Here is a 22,336-nt window from a genome sequence, read left to right on the forward strand (position 1 = left end):
TTCATTCTTAGTCCATTTGCAGACTCAGATGGACCGTTTCAGGTCAGGGGTTTCGGACACCAAACAAAGCAAGTTACACCCAAAAAGAAAGCTCGTCCCATACATCTCTCCTGTGCAATCAGTGAGTCACTTTTGGCACTCCATACTAACATGGAGCTTCCTGTGCTGGCGCCTTTTTCCTGGGAGGCATCTTCATTATTAGTCCATGTGGAGACTCAGACGGGCCATTTCTGCACGGTGGTTCGGACATCAAACAAAAGAAATTCCATCCAGGAAAAAAAGCCCTTACCCTCCATCTGTCCTGTGCAATTGGTGTGCCACTCTTGGCACTCCATGCACACCTGAGATTCCTGTGTTGGCATCTTTTTTTCTGGGAGGAATCTTCATTCTTAATCCATTTGGGGACTCAGATGGACCATATTACTGTGATGGTTCTGACACCAAACAAATAAAGTTCCACCCAGGAAGAAAACCCTTAGCCTCCAACTCTCATTTGCAATTCATCAATCACTCTTGGCACTCCATGCACACCTGGAGATTCCTGTGTTGGCACCTTTGGTCTGGGAGGAATCTTCATTCTTAGTACATTTGGGGACTCGGGCCGTTTCAGGTCAGGGGCTTCTGACACCAAACAAGTGAAGTTCCAGCTAGGAAAAAAAGCTCTTCACCTCCAATTCTCCTGTGCAATTGGTGAGCCACTCTTGGCACTCCCTGCACACCAGGAACTTCCGGTGTTGGTACCTTTTGTCTTGGAGGAATCTTTATTCTTAGTCCAATTGAGGACTCAGACAGGTCATTTCAGGTCAGGGGTTTCTGACATAAAACAAAGGAAGTTTCACCCAGGAAAAAAAGCTCTTAACCTCCATCTCTCCTGTGCAATTGGTGAGCCACTCTTGGCACTCCATGCACACCTGGGGATTCCTGTGCTGGCACTTTTGTCTGGGAGGAATCTTCAGTCCATTTAATGACTCAAATTCGCCATTTCAGCACACAGCTTCTTTCAGCAAACAAATGAAGTTCCAGCCAGGAAAAAAAGCTCTTAACCTCCAATTCTCCGGTGCAATCGGTGAACCACTCTTGGCACTCCATGCACAGCTAGGACTTCGTGTGCTGGCACTTTTGTCTGGGAGGCATCTTCATTCTTAGTCCATGTGGGGATTCAGTCAGGTCATTTCAGGTCAGGGGTTTCTGACACCAAACAAATGAAGTTAGATTCAAGAAGAAATCCATTATCCTTCATCTCTCCTGTGCAATTGGTGAGCCACTCTTCTCCATCAATGCACACAGGTAACTTTCTGTGCTGGTGCCTTTTCCCTGGGAGGCATCTCCATTCTTAATCCATTTAAGGACTCAAATTTGCCATTTCAGCACACAGCTTCTATCAGCAAACAAATGAAATTCCAGTCAGGGAGAAGAGGTCTTACACTTCATCTCTCCTGTGCATTGGTGAGCCACTCTTGGCACTCCATGCACAGCTAGGACTTCCTGTACTGGTACCATTTGTCTGAGAGGAATCTTCATTCTTAGTCCATGTGGGGACTCAGACAGGCCGTTTTAGGTCAGGGGCTTCTGGTAAAAAACAAATGAAGTTCCAACCAGGAAAAAATGCTCTTAACCTCCAATTCTCTTGTGCAACTGATGAGACACTGTTGGCACACCCTGCACACCAAGAACTTCCGGTGTTGGTACCTTTTGTCTGGGAGGAATCTTCATTCTTAGTTCAACTGGGGATGCAGACGGGCCATTTCAGGTCAGGGGTTTCTGACACAAAACAAATGAAGTTACACTCAAAAGGAAAGCCCTTCCAATTCACATCTCCTGTGCAATTGGTGAGCCACTCTTGGCACTGTATACACACATGGAGCTTCCTGTGCTGGCGCCTTTTTCCTGGGAGGCATCTTCATTTTTAGTCCATGTGGAGACTCAGACAGGCCATTTTAGCGCTGTGGTTCTGACACCAAAGAAATAAAGTTCCAGCCAGGAATAAAAGCCCTTACCCTCCATCTCTCCTGTGCAATTGGTGAGACACTCTTGCCACTCCATACACAGATAGAGTTTCTTGTGCTGGCACCTTTTGTCTGGGACGAATTTTCATTCTTAGTACATTTAAGGGCTCAAATTCGCCATTTCAGCACACAGCTTCTGTCAGCAAACAAATGAAATTCCAACCAGGGAAAAAAGGCCTTAACCTCCATCTCTCTTGTGCAATTGGTGAGTCACTCTTGGCACTCCATGCACAGCTAGGGTTCCCTGTGCTGGCACCTTTTTTCTCGGAGGCATCTTCATTCTTAGTCCATATGGGGACTCAGTTGGGTCATTTTACAGCGGTGGTTCTGACCCCAAACAAATGAAGTTCCAAGCAGGAAAAAAAGCTCTTACCCTCCATCTCTCCTGTGTAATTTTTGAGCCACTCTTGGCACTCTGTGCACAGCTAGGGCTTTCACTGCTGGCACCTTTTTCCTGGGAGGCATCTTCATTCTTCGTCCATGTGGTGACTCAGACAGGTCATTTCAGGTCAGGGGTCTCTGACACCAATCAAATGAAGTTACACCCAAAAAGAAAGCTCGTCCCATCCATCTCTCCTGTGCAATTGGTGAGCCACTCTTGGCACTCCATACACAAATGGAACTACCTGTGCTGGCGCATTTTTCCTGGGAGGCATCTTCATTCTTAGTCCATGTGGACACTCAGACAGGCCATTTCTGCACGGTGGTTCTAACACCAAACAAATGAAGTTCCGACCAGGAAAAAAAGCTTTTAACCTCCATCTCTCCTGCGCAATTGGTGAACCACTCTTGGTACTCTTTGCACACCTCGAGATTCCTGTGGTCGTACCTATTGCCTGGGAGGAATCTTCATTGTTTCACCATGTGGGGACTCAGATGGGCCATTTTACCGCTGTGGTTCTGACACCAAACAAATAATGCTCCAGCCAGGAAAAAAACCCTTTTACCTTCAACTCTCATCTGCAATTCGTGAGTCACTCTTGGCACTCCATGTACACCTGGGGATTCCTGTGTTGGCACCTTTTGTCTCGGAGTAATCTTCATTCATATACCCTTTTGGGACTCATACAGGTCATTTCAGGTCAGGGTTTTTAGACACCAAACAAATGAAGTTAGATCCAAGAAGAAAGCCGTTATGATTCATCTCTCCTGTGCAACTGGTGAGCCACTCTTGGCACTCCATGCACACAGGGAGCCTTCTGGGCTGGCACCTTTTTTCTCGGAGGCATCTTCATTCTTAGTCCATTTGGGGACTCGGACCATTTTAGCGCTGTGGTTCTGACACCAAACAAATGAAATTCCAACCAGGAAAAAAAGCCCTTACCCTCAATCTCTCCTGTGCAATTGGTGAGCCACTCTTGGCACTCCCTGCACACCAAGAACTTCCGGTGTTGGTACGTTTTGTCTGGGAGGAATCTTTATTCTTAGTCCAGTTGGGGACTCAGGCAGGTCATTTCAGGTCAGGGGTTTCTGACACAAAACAAATGAAGTTACACCCAAAAAGAAAGCCCTTCCCATCCATCTCTCCTGTGCACTTGTTTAGCCACTCTTGGCACTCCATGCACAGGTAGAGCTTCCTGGGAGGCATCTTCATTCTTAATCCATTTCGGGACTCAGACAGGTCATTTCAGGTCAGGGGTTTCTGACACCAAAATAATGAAGTTGGATGCAAGAAGAAAGCCTTTATCCTTCATCTCTCCTGTGCAATCGGTGAGCCACTCTTCGCACTCCATGCACACAGGAAACTTTCTGTGCTGGTATCTTTTGTGTGGGATGAATCTTCATTCCTAGTCCTTTTAAGGACTCAAATTGGCCACTTCAGTGAACGGCTTCTGTCAGCAAACAAATGAAGTTCCAACCAGGAAAAAAAGCCCTTACCTTCCATGTCACCTCTGCAATTGGTGATCCACTCTTGGCACTCCATACGCACCTGACGATACCTGTGCTGGTACCTTTTTTCTGGGAGGAATCTTCATTTTTAATCCATCTGGGGACTCAGACAGGCCATTTCACCACGGTGGTTCTGACATCAAACAAATGAAGTTCCAGCCAGGAAAATGAGCCCTTACCCTTCATGTCTCCTGTGGAATTGGTCAGCCACTCTTCGCACTCAATACACACGTAGGGTTTTCTCTGCTGTCACCGTTTGTCTGGGAGGAATCTTCATTCTTAGTCCATTTAAGGACTCAAATTCGCCATTTCAGCACACAGCTTCTGTCAGCAAAGAAATGAAATTCCAACCAGGGAAAAAAGCTCTTACACTATATCTCTCCTGTACATTGGTGAGACACTCTTGGCACTCCATGTACACCTGGGGATTCCTGTGCTGGCACTTTTGTCGGGGAGGCATCTTCATTCTTAGTCCATGTGGGGACTCAGACGGGCCATTTCAGGTCAGGGGTTTCTGACACTAAACAAATGAAGTTACACCCAAAAAGAAAGCTCTTCCCATCCACATATCCTGTGCAATCGGTGAGCTACTCTTGGCACTGTATACACACATGGAGCTTCCTGTGCTGGCGCCTTTTTCCTGGGAGGCATCTTCATTATTAGTCCACGTGGAGTCTCAGACGGACCATTTTAGCGCTGTGGTTCTGACACCAAACAAATGACGCTCCAGCCAGAAAAAAAAGCCCTTTCCCTCCATCTCTCCTGTGCAATTGGTGAACCACTCTTTGGACTCCCTGCACACCAAGAGCTTCTCGTTGTCGTACCTATTGCCTGGGAGGAATCTTCATTCTTAGACCATGTGGGGACTCGGGCCATTTTACCCCGGTGGTTCTGACTTCAAACAAATAAAGTTCCACCCAGGAAGAAAACCCTTAGCCTCCAACTCTCATGTGCAATTCATGAACCACTCTTGGCACTCCATGCACACCTGGAGATTCTTGTGCTGGCACCTTTTGTCTGGGAGGAATCTTCATTCTTAATCCATGTGGGGACTCAGATGGGCCGTTTCAGGTCAGGGGCTTCTGATACCAAACAAATGAAGTTCCAGTGAGGACAAAAACTCTTCACCTCCAATTCTCCTGTGCAATTGGTGAGCCACTCTTGGCACTCCCTGCACACCAAGGGCTTCTGGTGGTGGAACTTTTTTTTCTGGGAGGAATCCTTATTCTTAATCCATTTGGGGAACCAAACAAAGCAGAAAAAAAAGTAAGCAGAAAAGGGACTGCCACTGCATTGCGAATGCTTAGAAGTTTGCAGTTAAAAGGCGAAGGTTGTCACCAAAAGGGAGGTCACTTGAGGCTTTTTTTCTGGGTGGAACAGCATTCTTTGGCTTGCAGGAGCACTGTGGTGAAATTGACCATCTGATTGCACAAAGTTCCATACGGACAAAGATTCGTCCTGACCAAAGGTGTGTGCATAGAAAGCTCTTGCTCTTCGTGTAGCGCCGAGAGCGGTGCACCAACTGCGCTTGAGAGACAGAGAGTCAGGATTTTCTTTCCTCAGTGGAAGAGCGATTGGGATTGTGCTGGATGGGGGTTTTGCCCTGTCTTGTTTTTCTGAGTGCGTGGACAATGGGAATATTCTGGACTCTGCCAGCTTGGAAGCGCTTCAGGGTACATGCAGCTGAGAAAAACGCAGGGTGAAGGCATTGGGCCAAGGGGGAAAGCTTTTGGGGACCTAGCTCTGTAAATTGCAAATTTCTAAGCATTCGCAAATGACTGTTTTCCCCATTAGAAGCCTTTCCACTGCACATATCTGACAATCCATTTCACCTTCCTCTGAGCTAGATGTACTCAGAAGCAGTTTCAGGCTGGCAGAGTCCCAAGTGTCCACTTCACCTCCCAATGAGTAAAACGAGCCAGGGAAAGAGACGTTGCTGCCTTCGTGCTTTTCCTTGTAGCTGAGAAGAACGTGAAGCACTGTGCAGAGTGGGTACATTTGAAAAGATGCAAGGAGAAACTGACTCCCACTCAAATAGGAGTGCCTAGAAGTTTGCAATCAGAAAGGGTGGGGCACCAAAAACCTTGTCTCTTGTAACACTTGCCTTTTTGAGTTGTAGTCTGAAAGTGCTCAGTTTGGATTTTGGCTCTTAGATCCAGTGTTTTGGTGGTTGGAGAAAGTGAGAAGTGCAATGCAGCCACGAGCTTGGTGTAGTGCTTTGGTTTCAGGAGAAAGAGTGAAATCAGTTGTGAGTTTTCCTTCTAGGACATTTAGCATGGGCTCAGCTGCTGGACTCTTTCAAGTTATCAAAGATCTGCAGGAGCTGGAGAGGAGAGAGTGTGTCTATGTGAGAAGGAGACTGCCTAGTTCCTGGGTTCAGTGAGACATTGAAAGGCTGCAAGGGCGAATGCGTCAGCTGTTTTTTCCCAATCTTGTTTTACTGCGTGCAGGGACAGAGGGAACACTCTGGACTCTGCCAGCCTGAAAGGGCTTCTGAGTACATCTAGCTGAGAAGAACTTGCAGCCCACTGTCAGATGTGTGCAGTCGAAAGTCTTCTCAGCAGAAAGGGAGTGCCACTCCATTGTGATTGCTTTGAACTTTGCAATTAACACGGATAGGTCACCAACAGCTTTCTCTATTGGTACACTTCCCCCAGAGTGCATTTTTCTCAGCTGCATGTACCCTGAAGCACTTCCAAGCTGGCAGAGTCCAGAATATTCCCGCTGTCCACGCACTCAGAAAAATGAGACAGGGCAAAACCTCCATCCGGCACAATCCCGACCGCTCTTCCACTGAGAAAAGAAAGCCCTGACTCTCTGCCTCTCAAGTGCACTCGGTGCACCACTCTCGGCACTACATCAACAGTAAGAGTTTTCTGTGCAGGTAACTTTGCTCTGGAAGGAGTTGTCATTAGTATTGAATTTTGGGCATTCAGACAGTCTACTTCAGCGCAGCTCTCCTACAAGCAAATGACTGCTCTTCCACACAGGAAGGAAAGCCCTGACTCTCCATCTCTCAAGCGCAGTTGGTGCTCCGCTCTCGGCACTGCACGAACAGCAGGAGTTTTCTGTGCAGAAAAGACCTTCCCATTTTAACCACTCTCTGGAACTTGTTTCCAGCCTCCTGAGATTCATTTCCCACCTCACTTGTGGCTGCAATAGAGCTGGTTCTACACGCGCGCGCAAGGAGCTGCTCCAGCTTGTTATTCCAGCAGTTCCTGGGCCCACTAACACAGCCCACAACTCACTCTGGGCATGCTCAAGTGCTAGTTCCACTTCTAGAGATCAAAGACCAGACAAAGACACGCCAGAAGCCAAATGCCACTTTCCTGGTTCTCCTTGAAACTTCTCCAGCTGTTTGTCCAGTTCACCAGTGTCCATCCCGGGGCCCCAGGGCCACTCTGGACTCTCACCCGCCCTCACACTGAGTGACCTTTCCCAGCCCCAAGTCCAGTCAGCACTGACCGAGTTGCTGGGAGTTGCAATTCTCCCTGCTCCTTTCCCCCCTCTGCCTGGAAAACACCCCTTCTAGCTCCTGCACCCCCACCTCTTACCCCCCGGAAAAGTAGAATTGCATCCTCCTGGATCCTCCAGCTGGACACTGCTGGCTCTGCAGCTCCCACCCTGCAGCAGGGGATGCCAAAGGGAGCTCTGTTCCAAGGGCAGGGGACACTGACTGTGGGTCACACCAATACTGAGCCATCTCAGGACTGGGCTCTTCTGGCTGCAGGGCAACAAACAGCCAAGGAGGGACACTTTGCCACTGAAAGGAAACTGTGACAAAAAACTTAGGAGGCTGGAAACACCACAGCCCCCAAACCTGCCCAGGTTCCAGCTGCTGCACAGACCTGTGGCAAGATAGGACCCAAACCCGCATCCAGCACAGACAACCCTGGGGAGGTCAAGCTGCTCATTCCCAACCACAACCAAACATCCATCGTGAGTGTCTGTTAGCCTCTGCTCCCAGGAGTCAATCATCTTTCCCATTCCCTTTCTTTACAGGTCCTTGCACGTGACAGCTGCCTGGTGAGACCTGAGGTTTTCCTTCCTCTCCCCCACTTACTCTGCAACTCACATCCTCCCATGGAAAACTCTCTGGTTTTTAAAAATCCAGTTGAAACATTTAATCTGGGAAGGTCCTGCCTGGGAAGGAAACGGTTACAGGAGAGGAAACCAAAAAATGCTCCAACCAGATCCTGCTGTGCCAGTCAAAGGAGGGAAGGACCTCACGGAAATACTGTCAGGAAATCCACGTTTATTAAATCTCTGCAGCTCTCCCTCCTATGTATGAGCTCTTCGCAGCCACGGGTCAGAGGGAGCACGGCCGGTTGGGCTGTGCCCAGCTGGGGACGGACACAATCTGATTATTGCCATGCTCAGGGAGTTTTTCCTGCCCTGTCCAGGATTTCCTCAACAGCTGCCAAGGTGCTCGTGCAACAGCCGTTTCCAGGGACAAAGGAGTCAAACGAATCTACAGGGTTTCCTCGGTCCGAGGCAAAGGCATTTGGTCGAGGGTCACCATCTGGTCCCGCTTGCAGGAGGGTATCTCCTCCAGGTGAGTGCTTGGAACCCAAAATGAAGAGGGGAGCTCAGGTCGGGGCCGCTTTTCGGCCCGGAGCTGGACAGAGCCCTCAGTGGTTCCTGCTTCCTGCCAGGAATGTTCTCGGGGGGCTCCCTGTGCGGTCCCAACTGGACAGGGAACACGGGACAAGAGGAGGACGGAGCAAAGGCAGCGACCCAGCCCTCTTTGAGCTTGCAGTTTCCAGGGGATGGATGAGTTGTGCTCTGCACTGCCCTGCCAGGGCTTGCGGCACTCTAGAGCGTCCAGAGCTCGGGGAATCCTATCTGCAGTCGCAGGACCCCCAGTACAGCTCGTGGTAGTAGGGATGGAGCAGCTCCAGGCCAGCACTTCCAGTGGGCACAAGATGGATTTGTCTCCCAGGCAGGGCTCGTCTGCAAAACACACAGCCCGGGGCTGGGAACCCAGCCACGGGCACTGGAGCGGGCATGGATAAAAGGCTGCCCGCAGCTCCTCAGCCCGAGACTGCTCTGAACAGTCACCCTGACATGCCTCACTCTCGACACACCCCAGTGATAGCCCAAAAGTACCCAAAGAATCCGGCACAGCGTGGCTGCAGAGCAGCACAGGCGGCAATTCCCAGTGCCGACCTCCCAGAGCTCCCACGTGCCACCCACCCCAAAATGTGTGTCCCATCCTCCCCAAATCCCTGCCCTTCAAGCCTGAGGCCAGTAGCAGTGTTAAAGCCAGGGGAATCATCCCTCACCAGCACTAAAAGAACTTGCAGGGGCCGCTCTTGAGGCTTTGAAGTGACAGCGGCTTCCAGCACCAAGAGACGTCCTCACCCGGCCTCAGGGGTTGCCTCAGGCCGTGCTGGGAGCGCGTCTGGCCACCACCTTCTGCTGGGGGAACACACCCCCTGGAGCCCAACCCGGGGGGAGAATCGGTTCAGTTCCAGGGAACTCGCTCATGTGCCCCCCAGGGACACCAGTGGGGCTGGGGGAGGAGGGTTATAAACAACAAATTCTGTGGAAAATCAACCTGTCCTTGTCCTGATCCCGCTGAGCACACCTGGACCCTTGGTTGCTTCCGGGCAAACCTGGCATTAAAGTGGCAGCTCTGCAGGGGAAGATTCGGGCTCCATGAGGCACAGGGAGGCTATTCCAGTAGGAATTCCACATGGAACTCCAGGTTGAAGGTAGAATTCATCGAAACCCGCAAAGCTGATCCCAGAACCCAAACCTTGGCCCCACATAGAGAACAATTGTTGTGCTGCCGTGTTGGCGAAAGCCACTGCACTGAGAGATCTTGGCAGTCTAAGATAGGGCATTCTCTAAATCCCAGTAACCAGCACCTCCCAAGGGGACAATCCAAGTCCTAACCAATTCCTTTTGCCTTTCCACAGTGACGGTGACCCTCATTTGGTCCTACTCTCCCACAGTTCATTTTGGGGTATCGCTTTGTGCTGGTTTACATTCCACAACTCCACCCACAGCTGCAGATTTAGGGTTGCGCTTCTCTACTCCCAGTAGGTTCCCTAAGGAGCCAGATCCTCCAATAATCCCCTTGTTTTACTTCCTAGGTGAATTCTACACCAGTCAGTCCCCCATTCCCTATCCAGGGTATAAGTGTTCGTGCCGTTGGCATGGTTGGTTCTTCCTGGGCAGGAACTGAGAGCAGGACATAGGGCAGAGTGGATCAGCTGCCCAGGGAATCTCCAGGAGCTGAAGCTACCGGATTCTCATTCCAATTCATGGAACACATTCTGGTTCTGGCAGAAGCCGGGAGCCAAAGCAGATCCCACCTGGCCAGGTTAGTGGGTAGCCCTTGGATCCACTCTGGGGGAAACCCCCTGTGCCTGCCAGGAGCTCTCAGTCTGTTTGTCCTGCCAGCTCCTGATCGGTGTTAGGGTCGCTGGGAGGGATTCAAAACTCAAAGAAACCCCAAATCCTACTGTTGCCTAAATGGTTGTGGGGAAAAAAAGACTCCAAGCCAAATTAGGTAGGAGATAAGATAAGGATACAAAGGCTTTAATGAGCCCCCAGGCTTTCTGGAATACCCCCAAACGCGTGCTCTCGGAATACAGATGTTCACAATTTTTATAATGATTTTCACCCAATCCCCGTCCGGCCACCACCCAGGTTCTGCCCCCGCCACACCTCTTGGGAATTGGGTCTGAGGGTGTTTTGGGACCCCCTCTTCTTCATCTTCATCTTCCTCAGAGCACTTAATGTCCTTGGAGGCCTTCCAGAATTCTAGGCCTGAAGGTTGTTGAGTCTATGGTTATATCTTCTTCCGTAGGGTTAAGATGTTCCCTAGAATTCTACCTTGAAAAAGAGACAAAACAGGTCAGTGGAATTTAGGGGAATTGATATGGGAATGGGTAACAGGGGTTTGAGCTGGTATGTTAAAGAGTAAAGGGATAATATGCTGCTATTCTAAAATCTACATTTACTACATAACTACTTCTAAGATCTAAAAAAATTAAAAAAAAATCAAAACATCAAAACTCCAAGGTACCACTACAGAGGGACTCGTCCAAAGGAAGAAAGCCGTTATTGTCATCAACAGCTTCAAACCTGTCCAAAATTCTAGGACAGTAATACTGGGATTCCCAGGAACCTTATTAGTGCTCTTGGTTCCATTTTAACTTATCTTTACTCCCTCAATAAGCAGCTTGGAGAACTCTACCCTGGGATTCAGAGGCTGAGCAGGGTTTGCTTTGGATTGCCTTGCACCTCTGGCTTCAGCTGGTGCAAACACAACTTGGGTCAATGTGGTTAAACACGCTTTCCTACAAAAACAGTTGCTGTATCCCCTAAAAATTACACTAAGTTTCCAGATAAAAATGTCACCTCTGTCCCCACTGAGTCACTCCAGGTTTTCCCAGCTGGGAGCTGCAAGGGGGCTATAAATTCAAAGGCAGAAGGCAAGATCTATCAGCAAAAGGCAGAAAGAAGGAGACAGATTTCAGAAAACATTTCTGCAATCTAATTAATAACTAGTCCCCTGCAGCCAGAGCTCAGCACACATCCAGACAGGCAACTCCATCACCTACAAGAAAAAAAAAGGAAAAAACTGATTTATTTTGTTTTGAAGTTATTTTAAGTTCTTCAAAGCAAACCAAGACTTGCTCTGGTTTGAGTTGGGTGAACAGTGAGCGATGGGCACAGGACACATCATTAACGCCCATGGGGATGGTGCTTTCTGGGGGAAGAGCAGCTGATGGATGTCCCACATCCAGTTGCTGACCCAGGACTGATTTGCACAGGACAAACCCTCTTGCAGGAAGTGGTTTTGTTCCCTCTAATGGTCTTTGCCCAGTGTGTCCCTGTGGACAGGGCCAGGCTGGGGACAGGCACAGGCAGCTGTCAGCACTCTCTGCTCCAAAGACAATTCTGGGCTCCTGGGCAAACTGCCTCTGGCACTTGGTTTTCTTCAGGAGAAATTAAGGAATTGTTCATGGCAGTTTGGAGATTAAGGTATCCCAAAGGGTAGTAAAGAACAAATATTCCTGGAAGAGCCCTTGGGATCTGCTGGGCTGAACTGAGAAGGGCACGTTATCTGCAGTGCAAATACAGGACAACCTCCAACACAAAGCACACACTGTCAAATGGGCTGTGAAAGCAGCACCTGGACAGAACTCCACTCTCCTTATTCTTTTCAGGGACTGCTCCAATGCAACTCTGAAGCTGACGAGCCCAAACTGTCCCCAGTGGTCTGGAACAACAGGATATTCCCAGGGATGATGCACTGGAAGCACAGTCCCAGCAGATGCTGCCAGACACACAGAGGCACAACTGGAGCTCGTGGCTGGGGCTGGGAAGTGCTACAAGGAGGACACAGTCCCCCAGGTGCGGGGGGCCTCAGCAGTGACAGCAGCAAATTCCCAGGCTGGAGGGAAAACAGAGGGACAAAGGCTGGCAGTGCCCACGGGATGGGCAGCTTTCCCTTCTGCTCCCTGTGGGGCCACAGTCCAGGAGAAAATCTCCAGGGGGAACAGAAAACCTCAGCAGGCAACAAAAGGCAGCAGCGTCTGTCACCCTGACCCTCCTCAAACTCAGCCTGTGGGCCCAAACCTCACCCCTCCAGGGAAACACTGCCCTTCCCAGTGTCAGTCTGGAGCACAGCCCTCATTCTCATCTTCCACATGCTCCCACATTCCGCACAAGGGGCCAAAGGCCACTTGGGCCGGGGCTGTCTTTGTCTCTGCAGGCTCAGGGACTGCAGCCACCAGGGCGCTCCAGCACGGACAGGTTGGACCCAGAGCAGATTCCTCAGGATTAGCAGCTGTCCTGGGGATACCTGGAGACAGAAAGCATCAGCCTCTGGGGCTACCTCTTCATTTCCATCACACAGAGCCTGCCAAATTTAGAGATGCAGCTCTCTGACCACAAAACGCAGCTCTGACCCAGTTCTCCTGGGCACCCACACGGAACTCCACAAAACCCACAAGAATGCAGAATGTTCTGCTCCTTTGACAAACTTCACCTCAGCTTTGCAAACGCCCATCCCTGCAGCTCCCTGCCTTCCAGAGCCTCCTGTCAGTGCTGGCTCCAGTTCCCTGCAGAACCTGCCCCAGCCCCAGTCTGTGCCAGGCTGATGAGCAGAAGCCACCGGGCTGGACAAGAAAGAACCCTCCCCTGACTGCTGCAGCTGCAGGGAGATCCAGCTACCAATGGAATCCTGGAAACAGCCTCCAAAATGTTCTCTAACCACACCTGGGCAATGGCTCAGAGTGCCAACAGCTCCAGTGCCAGCTTGGTCCCTGCACGAGTCCTTGTCCCAGCCTGCCACACTGACACCCACGGGAAAAACCCACGGGCACACAGGCCTTGCTTGCACAATTCCTCACCAGAGCTGAGGGAATTCAGACACAATCTTGAGAAATAACCTTTGCTGAGAGCACTCATCACTCCAGTCCATCAGGATTTGGAGGCGGTTTGGTAGGCAACAGACCCAAATTCTAACCCTACCTCGAAATTTCCAACAGCTTCTCTTAGAAAGATCCTGGACAGCAAATCAGACAACAGAACTCAAAGACTGCACAAGCAATAAGAGAAGGTTTGCCAGGAAGAACAGGAGTTCCTTGTTTTCCTTAACACTCTGGGACTGCAGGACCCAATCTTTGCAACCAAGTGACAATAGAGATGTTATTAATACTTAAACCTCTCCCTCATGGTTCTGTCTCAGAGAACTGGGCCAGCCCTGAGCTGGCCTCACACTCCTATGTGCCTGTAGAGCTTTGGGGAGGGGCAGGACAATGTTCCACTTCTGCTTGGAAACATGCCAGATGAGGAAAAGCCACTTCCCTTCTCTCTCTCTGACCCAGCACCAAAGCAGTCCTGTAGGACAACATGGACTGTGCACGGAAGGCCTAAGTCAGTGTGGGAAAAAAACCCCTAAACAAGCCAAACTACTCCAAATTTCAAGATAAAAACACTCTGTTTCCTTAACAGGAGAGCACAAAACTCATTTAAGCCAGAGAGGAAATTACAAACCAAAAAAAAAGACCCAAAAGAGATGCTTTACACTGATACACTCTCTGGTTGATCATTCCAAGGGAAATTCTCCACAGATCAGAAGTAAGTACCAGTAATTTCTCCTCTGTTGAAAATTAACGACTTGGGTTTCTGCTGAGGGGTTGGTCACGTTCACTGAGGGTTCAGGGTCTGGTGGGTTGTTTATGGCTGATCCTGACCAGCCTAGGCCAAACTCAACCACTTCCATTGCTGCTCCATCCCACATCTGGGGAGAATCTTTATATCGTATGGAAATACTGCTCTTCCCTGCTACTCTGTCCTTCCTTACACATCCACAGAGGAGGTTTTCTCCACCCTTTGTTCCCAACAACAGCTCTCCAGCCCAAATCCCAGCTCTCACAGACACAAACTAAACACATCTAAGGTGATGTTTCCATCAGCCTCTGGAATTCCAAGCTCCCCATTCCCTGGAATGTTCATCCCAACACTCACTGCAATCTCATCTCAGCCCACAGGCTCTCTGTCCTCAGAGGGAAACAGAGCCTGGTGAGACACAGCTCTGGCACCACCTTTCCTCTCATTCCCGGTCTCCTGCAAACCCACAGGGAAATTCAATCCCTCACACCCTGCATCCCTGGGCACGAGGGGAACTGGAGTTTGACATGGATCCCAGTGCCCTGGACAAGTGTGTTCCCACGAGCACGACCCCGTGGCTCCATCCAGCCCATCCAGACCTCCTTTCCCTCCAGGGAGTCCTGAACCCTCCTCCAGTTCCCCTGCATCTGTCCCACGGCCCAGCCCAGCTCCAGCCCTGGCAGAGCTGCAAACACCCCCCAAGCTTGGTCCCCTGGGCTCCTGAACCCCCAAACCAATACTCAGGCACACCCATGGGGACCCACCTGCCCTTCTCAGCACAGCCCAACCCCACAGCTCTGGGACCCCACGTTCACCTGGTCCTTCGCCCCTTCCTCCCCACCCTTCCCAGCACAAACGGCAAGGACCAGCCTGCAGTGGGAAAAAGGGCCCTTGCCCTTGCCAAATGCCAACCAGGAGAAGAGCCAGGAGAAGAGGAACGTGTCCCTCTGACTTACCCCACGCCACGGGCAGGACCAGGAGCCCCCAGCATGGCCAGCGAGGCTGGAGCCTGTTGCCTTTGGCTGCTCACACCCCAAGGCATTTGGCATTGCCGGACCCAAGTCAGTGAATTTCCCTGTCTTGAAAGAGAGGAGACCAAGACAATTAAGTGCACTGGGAAGTCAAAGGCTCCTGGCTTTCACCCATTACTCACTACAGGCGTTTCTTCCCTAAAGCCTGCTCTTACACAGCACAAGCTGAGCAATTCACAGAGTTGCTGTTTGTATCCCAGCTTCCCAAAGGATTTCTCTCTCCCGGCAACAGCAGCAGCAGCAACACTCCACGGGAAGCTCTGACCAAGGCTGGGAATTGACACACAACAAGCCAAAAGCATTCACTCAGCACCAAAACACTCCAAAATATACCAATTTAGAGTCACCTTTTTTTCATCCCCCCACGCAGGCAGAGGCTTTGGGATTCCAAGGCAAACCCAGAGACCCACAGAGAGCACCATGGCCTCCCCCGGCAGGCAAGCAGGCTGCCCAGCCCCTGCTGTGCAGCACAGCATGCAGGGGGGTGACCTCTGGGATCCCTCCCTGGCCACTGCGGAGCACGCAGGCAGCAGGGCCAAGTCCTGCCCAGCCCCCAGGTACCACAGACAGTTCAGCCCCAGCAGCAGAGGGATTTTCTGCCTCTGGCTCCCCTCTCATTTGGAACTGAACGGTGAGAAACAAGCCCTGAGCCTACAGTGCGGGACCGGAACCGGCACAATCAACAAGTAGCAAGCCCTGGGCTTGCCAGAGGCCTGGGCCTGCCTAGGCCAGGTTCTGGGCTTCCTTTGCTTTCTTCTGCTGCAATTATCCTGCCCTGGGAAGTGTTAAAACACAGACTGCCCAGTGAGACGTTCCCTGAAACAGCAATCAATTCCAACTCCAGAAAATCTCAGTGCCACACTTAGAAAACCTTCAGCAAGGGCCCCGCAAAAGCCAAGGTGAGCTGTGATTAACTGGAGTCCCAGGGAACTGAGGGGAAGGTGGGGACCGAGCAGAGAGCAAACACCTCCAGCTGCTGCTCACCGGACGCGGCGGTGCAGCCCCGGCAGCATCTCCCGGGCACCGCGGGACAGAACGAGGAAGGAAAGGGACGGCGCGGGGACGGAACGACAGTGCCCCCCCCGCCCACGAACCTGCCGAGCGCCACGCCCTGCCCCCACAGCAGGAAGCGCCGTGGAGAGACGGCGCTGAGGGCGGGCTAGGGGTGTGGTCGGGGTAGAGCTCAGGCAACAGGATACAAGCCTATCTGAGCCGGGGGCCGCCATCTTAAGTGTGGCTTTCGAAGACTTCCGGTCTGGACATCGCCATTTGTGGTGTGGCTTTCTACGACTTTTGTCTGGGTCCGCCACCTTCAGTATGGGCTACGACAATTTCCGGTCCCGACTGCGCCATCTTTAGGGTGGGCCCGGAGAACTTCCGGTCTGGGGCTGCCATCTTCTTGTACGGCACTGGAGGACTTGCTGTCAGAGGGCCGCACGGCAATGCAGTACTTCCTGCTTGCGGGGGACGCCATCTTTTGCACGGCATTGGAAATATTCCGGTCGGGCCGGCTGAGGCCATTTTTCTCGCGGACTATAAGACTTTCAGGCCCGGGGATCACTCACTTCCGGTCTCCCATTTTACCCTTAGACTGTCCCTCACTAAGTTCTGCGGTTTCACTTAAAAATGCTCGTTTTATTCTCTCCCCCCCCCACCCCGGGCAGAGGCTGGAGACCACAAGTCCCGTCGTGCCTCGGGAACCGGCCAGGCCCCAGCGCGGCCCCTCCTTCCCCGCTCGGTGCCGCCGGCTCGGCCACCCCCGGCGGGCCCCGCCCCCTGAAGCGGGCCTCCTCCGGGCCGCTGCCCTTCCCCGCACCTCCAAGAAGAGCCGGGGCGGGCACCGCGCCTGCGCAGGTCTGTTCGCTGCAGTGACGACCTTACGATGACCAGGGGGTGCTGCAGTGTCATAAGTCATTGCGCATGCGCCATGCCCCCCTTGTGCCCTTAGTTAGCACGTGACCCCGGACGTCTTGCAAATGACTACGCATGCGGCGACGTCGCCATCTTGTTACCTCTCATCACGTGTCCTTAAAGTTTCGTTTTCTTACTGCGCATGTCTCACCCACTTTTCTAGGGCCTGACATATCGCGGCTCCCCCTCCAATTCTTCGGGTCCCTGGAGTTCCCCACTCACGTTTTGGGGTCCCCTCCTCACATTTGAGGCGTGACCCCCAATTTAGGGTTCGGAGTGCGGGGGGGAAGGAGGAGGACGGGTAGTAAACAGGGTCCCCAAGAATTTTTTTTCGCTTTTATTTGACTATTAATTTTATTTCCTTTTGGTTTTCTTGCTTTTAATTTTTTTTAATTTCTTTTGTATATTTCCTTTTTTATTTCATTTATTTCTTTTTTTTATTTTTAATTTTCTTTCATTTATTTATTTATTTCACTCCCACCAGGAGAGGCAGACCACCACCTCAGTCACAGCGCCAGGTGCATTCGGGATAATTCCTCCAATCACGTACACCCATTGCCTTTGTTCAGCTCCTTTTATGCAGTATAATATTACATATACATTAGTTGTGTTACATATGCATTAGCTGTGTTAGCAGATTCCAGAAAAGTGGGATCATTAACATACACCACTCCTATAACTCCGCCTTGGAACACTCCCTTGGGGTTTTCTTTCGGTGATTTTTGGGGGTCTTTTGGAGGAAGGAAGAAGTCTTCCTCAGCCTGAACTTTCTACCTTTGCTAAGAATTGCTGAGTTGGCACTGTCCAATTAATTAAAAACTGGTATCTTCTCCAGGAGCATCTATTTATCAACGTTCAAGGTCTCTTTCTCATGAGCTTCAAAGCCCCTTATCTAAACTATAAGGTTTTTAACTATATCCTGTCTGTGAGTTAGCATAAGCAATCAAGGCTCTATCCTAATTCTATCCAAAAATTAGCTAGTAAGCAACTAAGGCTACAATCTTGTATTGCTTTATATTTTGATCACCCTTTATCATCAGAAGCAGCAGTTTCAGATGCCTTCCGTTCGGAGCCCAGCGCCAACTTGGCAGCCCTCCTGGCGAGCCCTGCCGAGCGAGGCCATGGGGAGTCGGGGTGCCGAGGGAATTGATTGCCGGCCTAAGCGCTGCCTGCCGAGGCCGAGCGCCCGCAGCGCCTCTGCCTCTCCCGCCTGGGCTCGGCGGGGATGCGCCTGTTCCCGGTTCCCTTCTCCCCGATTCCCCTCTCCCCGATTCCCCTCTCCCCCTTTTCCCTCTCCCCCGTTCCCATTTCCCCGGTGCTGAGATCCAGTTGCGCTACCCGAGCCGCCCCAGCATCGCCGTTCCCCAGCACGGCGGCTCCGCCTTCTTAAAGGCCCCCTCCGCCCACCCCGCGGCGCCCGAGCGGGGAAAGCGCTCGCCCAGAATGCCACCTGCTTTTTTCACATACGGATCCAACCCCACCCTGGGACACTGGCTAAATCTTGGCTAAACAATACCTAACCCCCCCCCCCCTATTTTGCCTTTGCACATGAAACCCACCACAGACCTCAGATGAAATGCACCACAGGGCCACTATTGCCACTTTTTTGCCTTCTGCCAACACAACTTGCACCAACGGCCTTAACCCCTTTTTCTGTCTGCAGACTCACACTACACACCCCGACGCGGGCAGGCACCCACCTCCCGACCTCTGACCTCCACCTCCTGCTGACCCAACATAAGAAAAAAAGCTGCTTACTGTGTCTCACCCCTATTCCAGCACTGTGCTCTCCAGGGACAAACTGTTCCCGGCACGGCAGCTCTTCTTTTACCGTCACAGGAAGCCAGTTGATAAGTCCTCACAGGCTCCAATTGTTCCCTGTTGCCAGAAAGTTCATTCTGCCCCTCAAGATTCTCTCCAATTTTACCTCCAAAATATTCCTTTTTCATTGCACATTCTACCCCCAAGTTCTACCCCAAGGTTGTTCCTACTTGTCCATGATCCAGGCCCTCATTTTTACCTCAAAACATTCCTTCCCTGCCATGGCCTGGGAAATCAGGGGCAGGGCTAAAGCTTACTGGTGCCTTGGCACAAAGGAGCTGCGGGCAGCACTGCACCTCCAACCCCCCCTGTTTCTGAGGCTGTGCATTAAAAATCAGCAATTCTGCTTGCTCAGGCCCTACAGTAATTTCAGCTCCAGCCCTACAGTCCCTATCCCAAGACAACCATCCCTATCCTAGCCCCAGTCTCTGTCCCAGCCCCTCAGTGATTTCAGCCCCAGATCCATAAGCTTTATTTCACTGCCAGCTCTGCTTTCTCAGCAGCAGCTCCGCCGCCATCAAACTTTCCAACTCCCACTCTAACCTCCTAATCCCAGCCCCGCAGAGCCCCAGAGCCCACAGAGAGGGTCTGAGATCACCCTAAGAGATCAGGGTGAGCCAGTGTAGCAGGGCTCTTCATCCTGGAAAGTGGTCAAACAACTCAATATTCAACTTGGTTCATGCTGTCAAAACCTTATACTCACAGCTCCTGAGGCGTGCGTGTGCTCCATGGGTTTTTCCAGGACCCACATTGCAAGCAGCATAAGGGAAGATGGGCACCAATTATCCCACCCTTTTGGTATCTCTTGTGTTAGTTTTCACTGCCAGTGGCAAGCTGCCTTGGAGGGGTCTTTTCTGCCCACTAACAGGTATGAAAGATAGTGGGACCCAGCACTGACTGTGGTGGCATCCTTGTGCTTCACAGTGCAGATACTTCTGCCTCCATGCACCTCATGGAACTTCTTTGCCCATTTTCTGTGCTTCCTCTCTTTATGGTTTGCTTCCAGTTGGACCAACAGGAAATAAATGGCATTTGTGGTGTGCTGTATCTTCCTGCCATGTCCAGCTGTCAGATGGTAGGATCTTCCTCCAACAAGTTTTCTATGCTCCAGAGTGCAGATTTTCCTGGTTTGAGAGAAACCATTTCTCGATTTTACTGCCTTTACTGCTGTGTTTTTGATTATCAGTCGAGGCCATTTGTTTAACCTTTGTTCTGCTGTTTCTTCTGGTGCTTGCTCACACACCCATTCATACTTTGCTCATATGAATCAAAATTTCAGTTTCAAGTCTCTGAAAGCTGATTTCACTTACTACGGAGTCAGCTGAATACCAGAGGCAGGGCAAACAAGGAGATATTACAGCTGCAAGTAGAGGACATCAAAGAGAAAGATTGGGATTGCATTTTAAACAGTAGCAAAAGGTTGCAGCAATCCAGCTACTTTTCCAGCAGGGTCTAACTTAAACAAAGACTTGATATTCAAGGCTGGAATTACTCACTGCCCTCTAAAAATAACACTGATTTGGGACTCCTTCATTCAGTGATGCCTTTTGCCTCACTCAGTTGTGTTGTTTCACATAAACTGGTTCTGTTTGAAGTAGTTAAGGAAGTCAAGTACTGGTGCATTTATATTTGCAAAACATACCAACAAACAGGATAAATCTCCCAATGTTTCTTTGCTTGTTTTCACTCAGGCCTGAACCAAAACCCTTTTTGAATGTATTTAAGTGGAGAATAGAACATGTTTGCCAAGACTGTATTTGCAGCTTCTTTCTGCTTTACTTTCCTAAAGTAAAGCTCCTCAGACCAGTAGTTCAGATTTCTGAGTAGATTAATGCAGAAAAGTATGTTTTCATTTGAACTGTCTGAAAAACAAAAGACAAATATAAGCAAATTATTGTACAGTTTGCCTGACTCATCTACTCATTGAAGTTGGCAATACATTGCTGACTCAATGTTTGAATAATTTTCTACCTTATCAGTCAGTTCTGAAACTACCTTGAGTTTGGATCTCAGTTTTATCATCCTTGACAATCTGTTGACAACCTGAGAATGGATGTATCCACACCCAGAGCATAATCCAGCCCAGAATTATCAATTTACTTTTCTAAACCTAGACCTGACAAACGTGGCAAACTTCTCCTTCTGCCTCTCGTTTTTCTATTGTTTTTCAAAAATTATTTAATTTGTTCAAGTATCATAGCAAGTGGGCGGATATGAGGAAATATGCACAATGAAAAGATCGCTATATAACCTTCAGCAACAAAGAAAGAGCAAAACCACAGGCAGTCCCACCTTGGCCTTATTCCTGGAAGTGGTTTTCTCTCTATGACCTGAGCAGTGACTGTGACTGTGTAGTTTCACATGCCTTTTAAATCAGGCATCAGCAACAGGCAACACAGGCTGTTATTCACTCTATTTTCAAGGGTAACTTCCTGATCCAGAGGTAGCAGTTGATAGATACTTACTGTTCCCAAAGCTTGCATTGCCAACGAGTTGCAGTGTGAAAGCTCATCTCAAACGGATTTAGTCCTCAACCCTCTCCCCATCTTTTTGATTCAGTATTTGCTGTGCTTGTTCCCAGCCCCAGCCCTACTTCGACACTAACAGCAATACGGCATTTCTGCTTCTGTCATGGTTTAACCTAGCCAGCAGCCAAGCCCATGCTTGCTCACTCCCTGGCAGGACTGGGGAGAGAATCGGAAGGGTAAAAACTGGAAAACTCATAGGTTGAGATAAGGCAGTTTAATAGGGAAAGCAAAAGCCATGCACGCAAGCAAAGCAAAACAAGGAATTAATTCACTGTTTTCCATGGGCAGGCAGGTGTTTAGCCATTTCCAGGAGAGCAGGGCCCCATCATGCTGTGACCTGGGAAGACAAAGGCCATCATTCCAAACGTCACCCCTTTCCTTCTTCTCCCCCCAGCTCCTAACTTCATATACTGAGCATGATGTTGTATGGTATGAAATATCCCTTTGGCTCATTTGGGGTCACCTGTCCCAACTGTGCCCCCTCCCAGCTTCCTATGCACCTCCAACTTCCTTGGCAGCATGGCAATATGAGGAGCTGAAAAGGCCTTGGCTCTGTGTAAACCCTGCTCAGAAGTAACAAAAACATCTCTATTATCAACCTTGTGTTGAGCACAAATCCAAAACACAGCCACTGTGAAGAAAATTAACCCCACCCCAGCCAAAACCAGCAGAGCTTCACAGCCCTGCCAGGACCAGCTGCTGCAACCAGCACTGATCAGCAGTTGACCGTTAGTTGGGAACAAAGAAAAGTAATGGCATTCCTACATAAATACTACAGTTATTTGGGTACGCTATGTTTTTTTTCCTGCATTATACGCTTAATGATCTGCACTAAATTCATGTTAGGTTTATGTAGAGGGAGGCCAAGTCAGCAAGGAGGTGAGGAAATGTGGCTGCCCCACCCCTGAAGTGTTTAAGGCCACGTTGGACGGGGCTTGGAGCAACCTCGGCTAGTGGAAGGTGGAACGAGATGAGCTTTAAGGTGCCTTTCGACTCAAACCACTCCGTGATT

Source organism: Myiozetetes cayanensis, unplaced genomic scaffold (assembly GCF_022539395.1).
Source record: "Myiozetetes cayanensis isolate MyiCay16 unplaced genomic scaffold, myiCay2020 scf3, whole genome shotgun sequence".
Lineage (NCBI taxonomy): Eukaryota > Metazoa > Chordata > Aves > Passeriformes > Tyrannidae > Myiozetetes > Myiozetetes cayanensis.